This window comes from Lontra canadensis, unplaced genomic scaffold (assembly GCF_010015895.1).
Source record: "Lontra canadensis isolate GAN:19392208 unplaced genomic scaffold, GSC_riverotter_1.0 scaffold65, whole genome shotgun sequence".
Classification (NCBI taxonomy): domain Eukaryota; kingdom Metazoa; phylum Chordata; class Mammalia; order Carnivora; family Mustelidae; genus Lontra; species Lontra canadensis.
The window spans coordinates 11,532,931-11,546,289 of NW_022631059.1; the positions used below are offsets into that span (position 1 = coordinate 11,532,931).

Here is a 13,359-nt window from a genome sequence, read left to right on the forward strand (position 1 = left end):
AGGCAAGCAGTCTAAGAAGCTGATATAAGGCAAATGTGTGTCAAATCCTGCTGTGTGATCTTGACTAAATCACACTGCCTGCCTATCTGAGCCTTGGTTTCCCCACCTATAAAGTGAGGGTAGCCAAAGCTGGCTTTTAAGGATTCAGTAATAATACCAGCTCCCTTTTCCATGTGTTCTTTCTGGATGTCAACTATGCTATCTCTTCAATCTGCACGATTTCCCCTAACCTTCACCCTTGCCCCAGCGGGAGGCCCTCTTGTTAGCTGCATTTTCAGTTGAAGCAACTGGAGTTCAGAGAAGCTATGAGATTGCCCAGGGTCACACAGCAGGAGAGGCAGGAGCTGCTCCTTCTGGGACACTGGGGCCCGGACCCTCGTGGGCCCCACTCCTGCCAGAAGTCAACATCTGACTGCTACGGCACCTTTGTCCTTCAGATAGCAGAGACGGCCAGGGCTCTACAATCCCACTTCCGCAGGCCCAAGGTCTAGGGCTTACCCTCCTGTCCCGGCGCCATCTCCGTAGCAGCGCCGGCTCCTGGCATCCTGGGCAGGCCACTCACACCTCACACAGATCGTGTGGCCCTGGGTCAGGTACCTTGTCCACTGGGCGTGAGGCGCCTTCACCTGTCGGCAGCTCCCTGGAACGGGTCCCAGCTGGAACTGAACACAGTACCTGCAGCCACACAGGGAGACACCACCCGAAGCGCCTGTGAGCATTTATGGAGCACCTACTGCATACCTAGACTCTGTAGGCCCAGCTTGGCACAATTTCTGCCTGAGAATAGAAACCTTTTGCGTGGCACTCTTCATCAACGGGTCACATATGACAAGAGACTTGGCTCAAATCTTTAAAACTAACATCATTGAGAACTTCCCTGCTTCAAGTCTCGTCTAAGCATCCCATCCAAAAGACTGGGTGGTTTATTTCTCAGTCTGTGTCCCAGTCTCATGCCAGCCCCAGAAGGGCAGGAACTCCTGTTTGTTCTGGTCACGGTCACATCCAGCTCCCAGAATAGTCTCCCGCTCATAAAAATGCACTGAATGAACCATTTAATACAGAAACCTGGAGAGGTAGGTGTTGCCCCACTTTACAGATTAGGAAACTAAGCATCAGAGAGAGAGAACTCGCCTGGAGTCACACAGCTACTAAGTGGCGGTGCCTAAAATGGAACCACCTAAACCCAAAAAAGCCCCAAGTGACACTCCGAAGCACGCCACGGCATTCTAGAACAGATCCGATTTTACAGAAAAGATGTGCCGTGAGAAGTATTTAAAAGGGCAGTTCCCCATTCTGGAGGATCTGAAATAAGAGCCAATTACAATTTTACTTCTACCCAACTTTTTCTACAATTAGCAGTCGACGCCACCCCCGCCCCCATCCTGCCGGAAGAGACGCAGCCGGTCAAGGACTCCGGGGAGACTCGGCGTGGGGCTGCTGCCCCCTGGTGGCTGCGGCCTCGGGGAGGCCCGCGGAGCCGACCCCTTGCCAGGACAAGCCTGAGCTGCCCCCTGCCCCTTCCTCTCTGAGCTGCAATTCCTGCCCTCACCCTAGGACCCTATAGGTATTTCTGTCCTTTCTCGTTCTTCGCTGCAGCCTCGAGGCCTAGCCCAGTACCTGACATATAACAGGTGTCCAATAAACATGCAGTGAAGGAATGAGCGAATGAGGGAAGGAAGGAAGGAATGGAGTTGAACGGAGACCAAATATTAAGGGCTTCAAATTCCATGTTAATGAGCTTACAAATGTCCCAGGACGAGAAGTGGGAGACACTGATGCCACCAAAGTAAGAGACAGAGAGACATGACAGCAATTTAATCCAAGGAGAAACGTTCACCAATTTTAGCTTGACTTTGGATTCATTTGCATCAACTTACCCTGCTGTCTCCGGCTTCTTGGGGACACCTCGCTTTTTCCGCTCCTTCCCATAGCTGTCAGTGGTTATCAGAGCAGGGACTGTGGACCAAAGAGAAACGAGAGTTAGGTGACCCAGCACTCTCTAGACTATGACACCACAGGAAACAGGGTTAGGTCTTGCTGGTGTTCGAGCTCTTTATATAGCAGCCCAAAGGAGAATGGGGATCTTGCCCTAGGGGTCCTCACTAGTCTCCTTTATGTGATGCTGGAAGGCAGGGTGAGACCGAGCTCTGCCACTCAGGGCCTAGCACAGAGGTTGCACAGTGGGTCTCAAAAAAAGTTTTTCAACAGAATAATTTATTTTTTAAAAGATTTTATTTATTGGGGTGCCTGGGTGGCTCTGTGGGTTAAAGCCTCTGCCTTCGGCTCAGGTCATGATCCCAGGGTCCTGGGATCGAGCCCTGCATTGGGCTCTATGCTCAGCCGGGAGCCTGCTTCCTTTCCTTTCTCTCTGCCTGTCTCTCTGCCTACTTGTGATCTCTGTCTGTCAAATGAATAAATAAAATCTTTGAAAAAAAATTTTTAAATAAAGATTTTATTTATTTATTTGTTTGAGAGAAAGAGAACACATGCATGTGAGTAGGGGACAGGTAGAGGGAAATGGAGAGAATCCTCAAGCAGACTCCCTGCTGAGTGTTGAACCCAACTCAGGTCTCAGTCTTACTACCAGAGATCATGACCTGAACTGAAATCAGAAGTCAAACCCTCAACCAACTGAGCCATCCAGGTGTCCCTCAAATGAATGATTTTGATGAATGAATAAGTGAGTAAAAAGAGTGGATAAAACTTCATAGCTGAGTGAATTGAGGAAGAAAGAAAGAAAGAAAGAAAGAAAGAAGAAAGAAAGAAAAAAAATGGGGAGATGGGGAGGATTGAGAAAAGCAGAGAGAGAGATGATTGATGGAAGAGCTGATGAGTGGAAAGAAGGATGGATGGAGAGCTGACACGTGGTTGGAGGGATGAACAGATAAAAGAAATAGATGGACCAAAAGGTGGACAGATGTGTGGACGGATGGAAGAAAGGAGGTACAGAGGGATGAATGGATAAATGAATTAATAAATGAATTAATAACTAATAAAATAATTAACATTTTGTTGGGCCAACTTCCAAGTCTCTTGTTCCAAGAGAACAAAGAAGAGGAGAACAAGAAGTCGATCCAGAAGAGAACAGAGATTCCTCGGGAAAATAAAGAAGCCAAAGGACATCCCTACCTCTCCCCATTCCCCGAGTGATGGAGCTGAATCAAAGATTTGCTATTGAATTAATGCTTGTGACCTAGATGAGGGCCACACCAGGGCATCCCAGCCCCCTCCTCCCTGCTGTTGCCACAGTGACTGTGTTTGGTCTTTGTCATAGCACACTTAATACACAATTTCCCTTCCCTCCTCTCTTCCAGCATGCATAGTTCTTCTTTTGGTGCAGCCTACAGTGAGGAGAGTCCAGAAAACCCCAGGTTCCAGCTCTCCCTCTTACAGCTGATTGGTCCTGGTCAAGTCACTACACCTTTCTGAGCCTCGGCCTCCGGATAGTATTAGAACATATCCATACAGTTATGGTCAGAGCTAAATAAGGTGATTTACAACCAGCCATGCCTCTTGGGCAAGTTTTATGCCTTCTTGAGTTTTGGGTTCCCATTCTGTAAAATGGGAATAATAACATTGCCCTCACAGAGTCAAGGAATGTGGCAAAGTGGCTGGAACCCAGTAGGGGCTGTCGGGAAGGTCTTCCGGAAAACTGACGTCCGTGCGGGAAATGAGCTGGGCAGGGTCAGATGTGGTGGCAAGGGAAAAAGAGAAGGATTTCCATCATTCCCTCTTCCATCACCCTAGTCTAGCCACCATCCTCCCTCGCTTGCTCCTCTGCAGTCACCTCATCCCTGGGTTCCTGGCTGCTCTCTGACCCATTTCATCAGCTGCCCTCACAACAGTCAAATTATCCTTTAAAAAGGCAGAGGGGTGCCTGGGTGGCTCATGGGTTAAGCCTCTACCTTTGGCTCAGATCATGATCTCAGGGTCCTGGGATCGAGCCCCGCATCGGGCTCTCTGCTCAGCGGGGAGCCTGCTTCCCCTTCTCTCTCTCTGCCTGCCTCTCTGCCTACTTGTGATCTCTCTCTCTCTGTCAAATAAACAAATAAAATCTTTAAAATAAGTAAATAGATAAAATAAAACTTGGGCAGAGGGGGAAAAAAACAGAAAACAACAACTTAGGCAGGGGGAGGAAGGAGATGAGGGCCCAGGAGCCAAGCGCACTGAGCTTAAGGACATGATGAGGAGCTTGGGTTTCGCCCTCAGGGCGCTGGGTAGCTACTGGGAAATTGAAAGCAGGAGGGTGACACCATGGTAAGATTTGCTGTAGAACGACCTCCCCTCCCACCAGGCTACAGTTTGGGGAGAGATTGGAAGGGGACCATTTAGCCCCTCTGCTTGTTCTCCTAGCCCCTCCGGAAAACCACTTGCACTATGTTGGTCAATTTCTTTTTCTTTTTCTTTTTTTACTTTATTTTATTTATTTGTCAGAGAGAGAGAGAGCACAAGCAGGGGGAGCAGCAGGCAGAGGGGGAAGCTGGCTCCCCGATGAGCAAGGAGCCTGATGCGGAACTCGATCCCAGGACTGTGGGATCATGACCTGAGGTGAAGGCAGATGCTTAACCGACTGAGCCACCCAGGCGTCTGGCCTTGTCAATTTCTTCTGTATAATGGGCATCGCCTGTTTTTTGTAGTGCTATATAGAAGCCCTTCGTCAGGGTATGCATGTAGCCTACATCTACAGTTCTGCCTGCCTTACATCCATTCTCCCCAGTTATCCTTTGAAAAATGCCTGTCCCTATCATCATTCAGGTGGGGCTGACCACACCCCCAGCTGCAAAGGGAGCACTCGTCCTGGCCTGGCCCATTAGGATAGTCCATCACTCTAGCCTTACTGATTGGCTTAGCAGTAGATACATGCCCAGGTCAAGCCGATGAGACTTTGTCCTAGGACATTGGCTAAAACTATGGGAAAGGACCTTTGCTTTCAGCCACTGGACTAGTTGGAGAAAAGACCAGTACTACCAAAGACCATAAGAGGGGAAGATGCTGCCTGAGAATGAGGTCATCTGGGGGAAAACAGAGCTGAGAGATGGAAAGAGATTCCTGGAACTGTTGCTTGAGTCCCTGGATCCAGCCATGCCTGCATGCAGCCCCTAGAGTTTTAGTTCCATGAGCCACACATTCTTGCTTAGGTCAGTTTAACCTGGGTTTCCTATCATCTGTATACAAACCAAGTCCTGACTGATTTACACCAGAAGATGAGTAGAAAAAAGATAGGAGATGCCCAGAGAAAGTCAGAGTTTCTTCCCTCATTCATAAGGTTAGGAGGGCAAATCAAGGTACAGGAAGATAAAGTTCTACCATAAAATCAGACCCCACACTCATGGAGGGCTCTCAAGTCCAGCCAGGGAGTTCCCAATGACAGCTGACCTACCCCCAGTGGCCACTCCAACTCACTTAAAGACTGTTGGCACTCCACTCCCTGGCGGCTCCGGTAATCCACACACCCAGCCCGCTCTTCCAGCGGGGGGCAGGGAGCACCCCCGTTCCTCGGCTCCTGCAGGACACGCCTCTGGCGGACGCGATAGGAGATCTGGCAGGGTTTGACACAGCAACTCCAGCCACTCCACTCTGCCACAACACAGGAGACCACTGGAAGAGAAGGCGGTGTGGGGGAGGGGTGTGTGGTCTCCCAGGTCATGGAATTAGGCAGGCCAGCAGCCAGGTCTTCACCTTCCCCACAAGCCAGACACCCCCCCACCGCCCGCCTAAATACCGCATGAGTGCCAGAACTCTTCCAAACCTGAGTTCATGCCTTGCTTGAAATTTTCTCTATGACAACGGTTTAAACGTCTAATGGAAACCTCGAATTCCATGTTTTATTTACCGATGATCCCACTGCCGACCATTTGGGTTGTTTCCATCACTCATTCCTCCAACAAACATCTCCCGAGCTTTTTTTTTTTTTTTTAAGATTTTATTTATTTGATAAAAACACAGCAAGAAAGGGAACACAAGCAGGGGGAGCGGAAGAGGGAGAAGCAGGCTTCCCCCTGAGCAGGGAGCCTGATGCGGGGTTCGATCCCAGAACCCTGGGATCATGACCTGAGCTGAAGGCAGGCGCTTAATGACTGAGCCACCCAGGCGCCCCCATTTCCTGAGCTCCTAGCGGCACCCAATCTCAACTCTCCGTGCCTCAGTTTCTTCCTTCATCACACAGGAATAAGAACAGTATTCATTGGTTAGGGTGGCCTCGAGGATTCAGAGAGCTATGAGCGTAAAACATTTGCTCCTGGCACACAGCAAGTGCTCAGCAAACGAGCTTCTACAGTGGTGAAATGAACCACAGGGGCACGACCAGCAACATGGAGTGGAGAGAAGCCCCTTGCAGAAGCTGTTTCTGGTATGACAGTATCACATACAGTCTTAGAACCTGCAAAACAGGGACACCTGAGTGGCTCAGTCAGTTGAGCGTCTGCCTTACTCAGGTCATGATCCCAGGCTCCTGGGATGGAGTCCTGAGTCCAGCTCCTTGATCAGCGGGGAGGCTGCTTCTCCCTCTGCCTGCTGTTCCCTCTGCTTGTGCTCTCTCTCTGACAAATAAATAAATAAAATCTTAAAAAAAAAAAACAAACACAAAACAGTGCCGTACGGTGTTTAAGAATTCATACAGTTCTCATACGTAGGAGAAAATGTACGGTCGGTGCTCCTGGTTCACAGATTCTACACTTGCCCATTCACCTCTAGTTAAAAATTGATTTGTAACCCCCAAATCAATACCTGAGGTGATCTGGCAGTCATTCACGGACATGTGCAGAGTAGCAAAAACTTTTAAGTCACCTGGCGTGCGCATTCCCAGCTGAGGTCAAACAGGCCCGACCTGCCTCCTTGGACGGAGGCTGCAGGTGGCAGGTGAAACACCAGAAGACCGAGCTCCACGGCCAAGTTCACCTGGGTCTGAACCCCAGCTCCGGTCCCTGGTAGTGGGATGGCTTCAGGCCAGCCACTTCACACATCCAAGCTTTGTTTTTCTCTTTTGTGAAACGAAGAAAATAAAATCTACCAAAATGAATTGTTTTAGGATTTAAGATTATGACGTATGTGACATCTGGGCGTACTCATTTCCCTTAGGAGCGATGGCTCCAAATTCCTTAAATCAGTGTTTGCTGTGATTTCATGGAACGTAACTACTGTGAATCATGAGGACAGGCTCTCTCTCTCTCTCTGTCTCTCTCCATCTCTCTCTCTCTCTCTATATATATGTATACACACACATCAATTGTATATATTTATGTATGTAAACACATGCATACATATGCATGGGAATTGTAAATACCAAATTCAGCAGAGTAGTTACCTCTGAGAGAAGGAAGGAGGGCTACTGGGGTGGGGGGAGAGGAACGCAGAAGGACCAGGGGCATTCATCAAGGTTTGCTTGTGAGCTTTCCATATTACTCTCTCTACACCGGAGTCTGTCTGAAATAGCTCTCGCACTGGAAGAAGGGAGATGCTGGGTGTCCATGCCCTTGAGATGCTCATGTGCCTACCACAGTTGATGGCCTAGTGGGGAGGTATTTTCTGATGATGGAGCCCCTGGGACCTCCAGCATCTTCATCCACGTCCACAGTCCCAGATCAGTACTGGACCGAGCCAGAGAAGGCCATCAAACCAGAACACAGGATCTGAGGACTTTACCGGGAAGAGAATTTCTACAGATGTTCCAGCAAGCCAAGGGTCTCACACACACACACACGCATGCACACACGCTCACACACGCTCACACACATCAAAGCAGCTACTGTAGTCAGAATTCATTCACTCGCTCCACAAGTATTTACCAAGGGTCTGCTGTGAGCCAGACACTGTCCTGGGTGCTGGAAACACAGAAAGAAAGATAAAGTCTGTCCTCATGAAAAGCACTGATCAGCTATGAACATGGCCCAGTTCAGCAACACAAAAATGTGGGGAGGAAAAAAAGTGTGCATCCTTGAACTGATGGAATGAGGTTATTGTGTTACAAAAACAGACAGCCTTGCTTCTGACACCTCAGGAAGCCACAGACTTCCTGCATGGATCTCAGCTCTTAGCAGAGTTGAAATGCTCAGAGACAGGAAGGAGGGAGGGAGGGAGGGAGGGGGGAATAAAGTATGCCGAGCTCACAATCATTGATTACTTTCACCACCCACCTAATAATGGCATGAATTATGTCACTGCTGCTGGACCAGGCAAACCACATATTGACCTCCCATGGTCCTCACGACAATCTTAGAAGGTTGTGCTCTCCCAGATCCTTCTCTGTCCTCTGCCCTTGGGAAACCTGTGCATCACAGAGGCTCCCTAGCCTGTAGCTGCCAGTTGGGTTCAGGCAACAGGGGAGGGGGCACACCAGCAGGGAGAAGAGTGCAGCCCAGACCCCTAGAACCCCACTCCTGCCTCAGCCTTGCTTCTGGATGGGAGGAGCCTCAGCCATGGATCCTGCTCTCACCAGGCTCCTGAAGACCATTTCTTCCCTCTCCCCGGCCCTCACCTTTGTGAATAGAGCCCTCATCAAATTCTCTTCCATTCAACTGTTTTGGGCGTACCATCAGTCGCTTGCCAGGACCCTGGCTCCAAATGTATTTGCACTATTGTCAAATCCATCTCACTGGGAAGGCAAGTGGGGCTTAAGGGGGTGGAATGTCAGTCGAGGCAAGGCGTTGGCGTCAGACAAACTTGGATTCCAACTGCAGTCTCACAGGATTGGTACAGGGAGAAACGAGAAGCACTGAGCAGATCGCAAATGCTCGATACAACAGGGGTCTTGATGCATTTATTCAACAACTCTTTAGGGCCTACTGTGTGCTAAGCACTGGCCTGGGTGCTGGGAACACAGAGGAGCAAAGCAGAAAAAGCCCTGCCCTCAAACAGCTGACACTCTGTGGGGGAAACAGACAATAAACAGTACATTATTTCATTACAGTGATTGACGTCCTGACAGCAAAGTGAAATAAGAGGGACAGTGGTGGGGTGATTAGACACGTATAGATGGAGGAGCCACAGATGGCTCCCATGACAGAGGACATCCGAGGAGGTGAGGGAGGGGACTGGGGAGGCATCTGGGAGGAAAGTGTTCCAGGCAGAAGGAACCGGCAGTGCAAAGGTCCTGCGGCAGCTCAAGCTTAGATGCCAAAGGGACAGTGAAGAATACAGCATGGCAGGAGCCAAACATGCAGAAGAAGTGAGGTAGGAGGGGGTGTCAGAGAGGCGGGAACAGTGACAGCTTCCAGGGCTCTGAGGACTATGGGAAGGAATCTGGATTTTATTCTAATCATGAAGAACCGTCATTGCCAGTCTCTGAGCAGAGGAGTGACGATGTCATCACATTTCAGGTTGGAACGGGCTATCTCTGGCTGCTCGAGGGGGATGAGGGCAGAGACAGGGGACCCGCCAGAACACTAATGCAGGTGTGCAGAAGGGAGAGGATCGTCTACCATAGACGGAGCTGCTAGAGGCAGTGAGTTCTGTGTCGCTGAGAGTGTTCGCAGGGTTTCTGGACAACCTGGCGGGGAAACTGCAGATCACACTTGGGCCCTGGCTTGGCAGGTGGACCCCGGCGAAGCACCAATGTCCCACCATGAGCCCCTGCCCTGCCCTGCCGGGCCCGCCAAGCAGGCGAGAGATTTCGTAGAAAATTAAGCAGACGCCACCTTACAAATATTCTTTCCATGTTGCTGGCATCTGTGAAGTCACCAAGGAGGATGCACACATGACACTCCTAGGGAAATGTCATCACACTTCACCTAGGCCTGGGATCATGACCTTAATACACTCATGTGATTATTTGTAGCTCATCAATCTCTCCCAGTAGAATGTCAGCTCCATGGAAGCAAGGTCCTTGTTCCCTGCTGAATCCCAGCGCCAAGCACACTTCCTGACACACAGGGACTCGGTGAGTAATAAATGAGCAGAGCAAGTCTTGCCTTATCGTCGAAAGAAATGTGACCGCAGGTTGGCGTTGCAAAAAGGCACCACAAGATGGCAGTGTTTCTCAAAACAAAGGCCACCCTACTCTTTCAGAAAAAAGGAGAAATTCTAGCTTATCAGTGTAGCTTAAAAAGAGGGGTGGGGATGGTTTAAGGTTGCTCACCCAGCCCTGGAGATCCGGATAACATCGTGCCATCTGAGCCTGCTGGAGCCAGACTGAACTTCCCACAGTCCCCTTAGACCCCCTGCCCCTACTCGCACAGCCCCCAAGCTTCTGGGGAAAAGGGTTTCTGGATGATTCAAACCCCACCTTCTTCTCTGAACTTCATTGCCCAGCCCCCTGACTGTCCATCCTTCTCACTGCCCACCAAAAAGACTTTTCTGGAATGCAGTTCTAGCTCCTGCCTGTTGCCTGAAATCCTTTGGTGTTTCCTGTCTCCTGTTGAGGTGGTTCACAAAAGGTCTTTTTTGATAGTGGATCAGAGAGATCCCCAAGCCTAGTAGCTGAAAGTCTTAAGTGTTCCTGCAACATATCCTCAGTCACTCCCTCCCTTCTCCTCCCATTTACTATCTCAGCACGCTTTCACTTGAATTCCTTGAAATGCACGGTCTCCCACAGCTCAACTTTCGCCAGCGATCATTTCTGCCCATCCCTGCCTCCCTACCCTCAATTTCTGGTCAAACCATCTCAAGTTTTCTTTTGAGGAACCAACCCTCCCCACTCTCCATCTACATGATCTGGATAGGGCTGACCTCACTCTCTTTCCTACGATGCAGTATGTGACCCAGACACGGCCAACTGCGAATTCCTTCTCTCTAGGCACAGAGATTGATTGGATCAGGGATGAGCATGTGACTCAATGGGGCCCTAACAGAACCATCCCTTGGATTTTGGCTGGAACAACTGGGACAAGGATGTTTTCATTTCACTAGGTACACCAGTTTGGAGCGAGGTACTCTCTTTGCCACCACTTGGTGACAGTATGCCTGAAAGTGAAGCTAACACAAGCAGAGCTGAAAAGGGGAAAGGACAGAATCCTGATGACATCCTTGGAGTCCTTGGATCCAGCTATGCTTGAAGCCAAAACCCATCGAGCGTTTCCCAGTTACCGGAGCCAAGAAGCTCCCTTGCTCATTTATATCAGTATGAATGGTACCACAACCCTAAGAGCATTGATTAGTACAATGAAGACACTAGTGCATGAAGGAGGACATTGATCCTTACAGGGTTGGAGGGAGAATTAAAGAGTATAAAATACATGAACATATTTGGTAAAGAACATGGAAAATGTGAAGCCGGTTTCTATCCTTCAAGGGCTTAGTAATAGCTTCAGCCCCCGCCCCCTCCCTGTCTTCCCCCCATCCTCACCAATCACTGCTAAGACTCATCTTGCTCTGACTGAAATTCCTTATTTCTTTCATAGCTACCCTGTCTTCCAAAAGAAATAGACTGTAAGCTGGAAGGGAACCAGAGCTCCATCTTTCTCGCCCTGGCTGCTTCTAGCTGGGCTGGGCACACAGCAGGTGGCCCCCTAGGGCCCTGAACTGGATGTGGGAAATGTCAAGGGCTCCTCTTTCACCTGTACGGCCAAGCCTCCCTCTGCCAAAACACCAAAGTCCCTCCCGACCAACCATATAATAGACTGCTGGGTCCCAATCCCTGATTCGCTGCTTCATAGCTGTGCAACTTAGAGCAGGGCGCTCCCTCTCTGGATCTCTGTTCTTCATCTATAAAATGGACATGACAATACCATCTGTTCTATAGGACAGTTTTGAGGCTTAAAAGAGATAATTTATTTAAAGCGCTTACGACAATACCTCCCTGGCACTTGGTGTTTATTTACTCAGTAATTTTTCTGGGGAACTTAGTCATCCTCAACATTTCTGCCTGCCATAATCAATTACTGAAGTTGGTAAATTCTAATTCCTGTTTCATGAATAAACATACACTCAGGGCACCTGGGTGGCTCAGTCGGTTAAGTGTCCGACTCCCAATTTCCGCTCAGGTCATGATCTTGGGGTCATGGGATCCAGCCCCGTGTTGGGCCATGTTCAGCACGGAGTCTGCTTGTACCTTTCCCTCTGTTTCTCCCACCTTTCTCTCTCTCTCTCTCTCTCTCTCTCAAAGAAAGAAAGAAAGAAAAATCTTTCTTCAAAAAGAAGAAACACACACTCTTTTCTCCTCCCCATCTTTTGCCTCCTGACTGGTCCCCATGTCCCCTCCTGCCCTGTTCCTCTGGGTGGTGGGAAAGTGAACCTCTCCTCCACCCAGCCCAGATGGAAGGATAGATCCCAGGCCTGCTGTCTTTTTGTTGCCTTCCCAAAGGAGCAAAACAAAGAGAAAGCCAAAGTTTTGAGGCTCCTGGCCCCATGAGCCCAAGCCTTTTATGCAAAGGAAAACTACAGAGAGCTGATAACATCATGTGATTCTGTGGGTGTGGGTCAGACTGTGGGAAGGTGGACCGATCCCTCTGCCTGGTCCTTTTCCTGGGGCCTCCCACTCCTGGGCTGTGGCAGGGGAGACCCTAGGGTACAGGGAAACCAGGGATGTCAGACCCAAACTCTGAATGACCCCATGGCTGCACACGGTTTCTGCAAAGAAAGCAGATGAAGACAAAATCTGTCCCCAAACAGTCCTTTAGCAAATTTAATCTAGGGGAGCCTCATTTGCTGTGATTTAGGAACACACCGCACCCCAAGATACTTTTTCCCCTCGCTGTTGCCTGAACGTCTATTGTTTGCCATTCAGCCTTGTGGGAAGCTAGCGCTGGGAGCTAGAAGACACAGGACCAGATCCAGATCCAAAACCTGCTGGATCACCTTGGCTGGCCAAAATCTTCTCCTCTGCGCTAGGCTTTTCTCCCCTGCTGAACCCCAGCATGCTGGGAGAAAGTCAGATTTGATGAGACACCCCCAGTGCAGCCCATTGGCACAGAGTAGGTGGGTAGGTGATCAATACACATTACGTCCCTTCAATTTTGAATTTTTTTTTAAGATTTTATTTATTTATTTGACAGAGATCACAAGTAGGCAGAGAGGCAGGCAGTGGGTGGTGGTGGAAGCAGGCTCCCCGCTGAGCAGAGAGCCCGATGCGGGGCTTGATCCCAGGACCCTGAGATCATGACCTGAGCCGAAGGCAGAGGCTTTAACCCACTGAGCCACCCAGGCGCCCCCAATTTTGAATTTTTAAAAAAATTGTCCTCTCTCTGAAATGCAAATTCCTGGAGGAAGCCCCACTGATGTCTCAGGGCGGAAGAGTTCATTGACTTTTCTCCCTGACAAAGGGAAGCTGGATCACAGGGTGTCATGATTTAGACTTTTGTCCCCAGTGGACCTGAAAATTTACTTCTGGAATATAAAAAGGGTAGAGTCCTCCCACTTACAGACTCAAAAGCAGCCTCTCGGGGGTTGCCTGCGTGGCTCAGTGGGTTAAAGACTCTGCCTTCCGCT

General features: G+C 49.6%; 1 long non-coding RNA gene across 1 annotated transcript; it reads right to left on the reverse strand.

The window, feature by feature from the left end:
- Positions 1–304: 304 nt before the first annotated feature.
- LOC116880153 lies at positions 305–5,596 on the reverse strand. Its single transcript, XR_004385173.1, has 3 exons — positions 5,404–5,596; positions 1,878–1,956; positions 305–675 (listed from the first exon to the last, which is right to left on the reverse strand). It is a non-coding gene; the product is annotated as an uncharacterized LOC116880153 (long non-coding RNA).
- Positions 5,597–13,359: the final 7,763 nt, after the last annotated feature.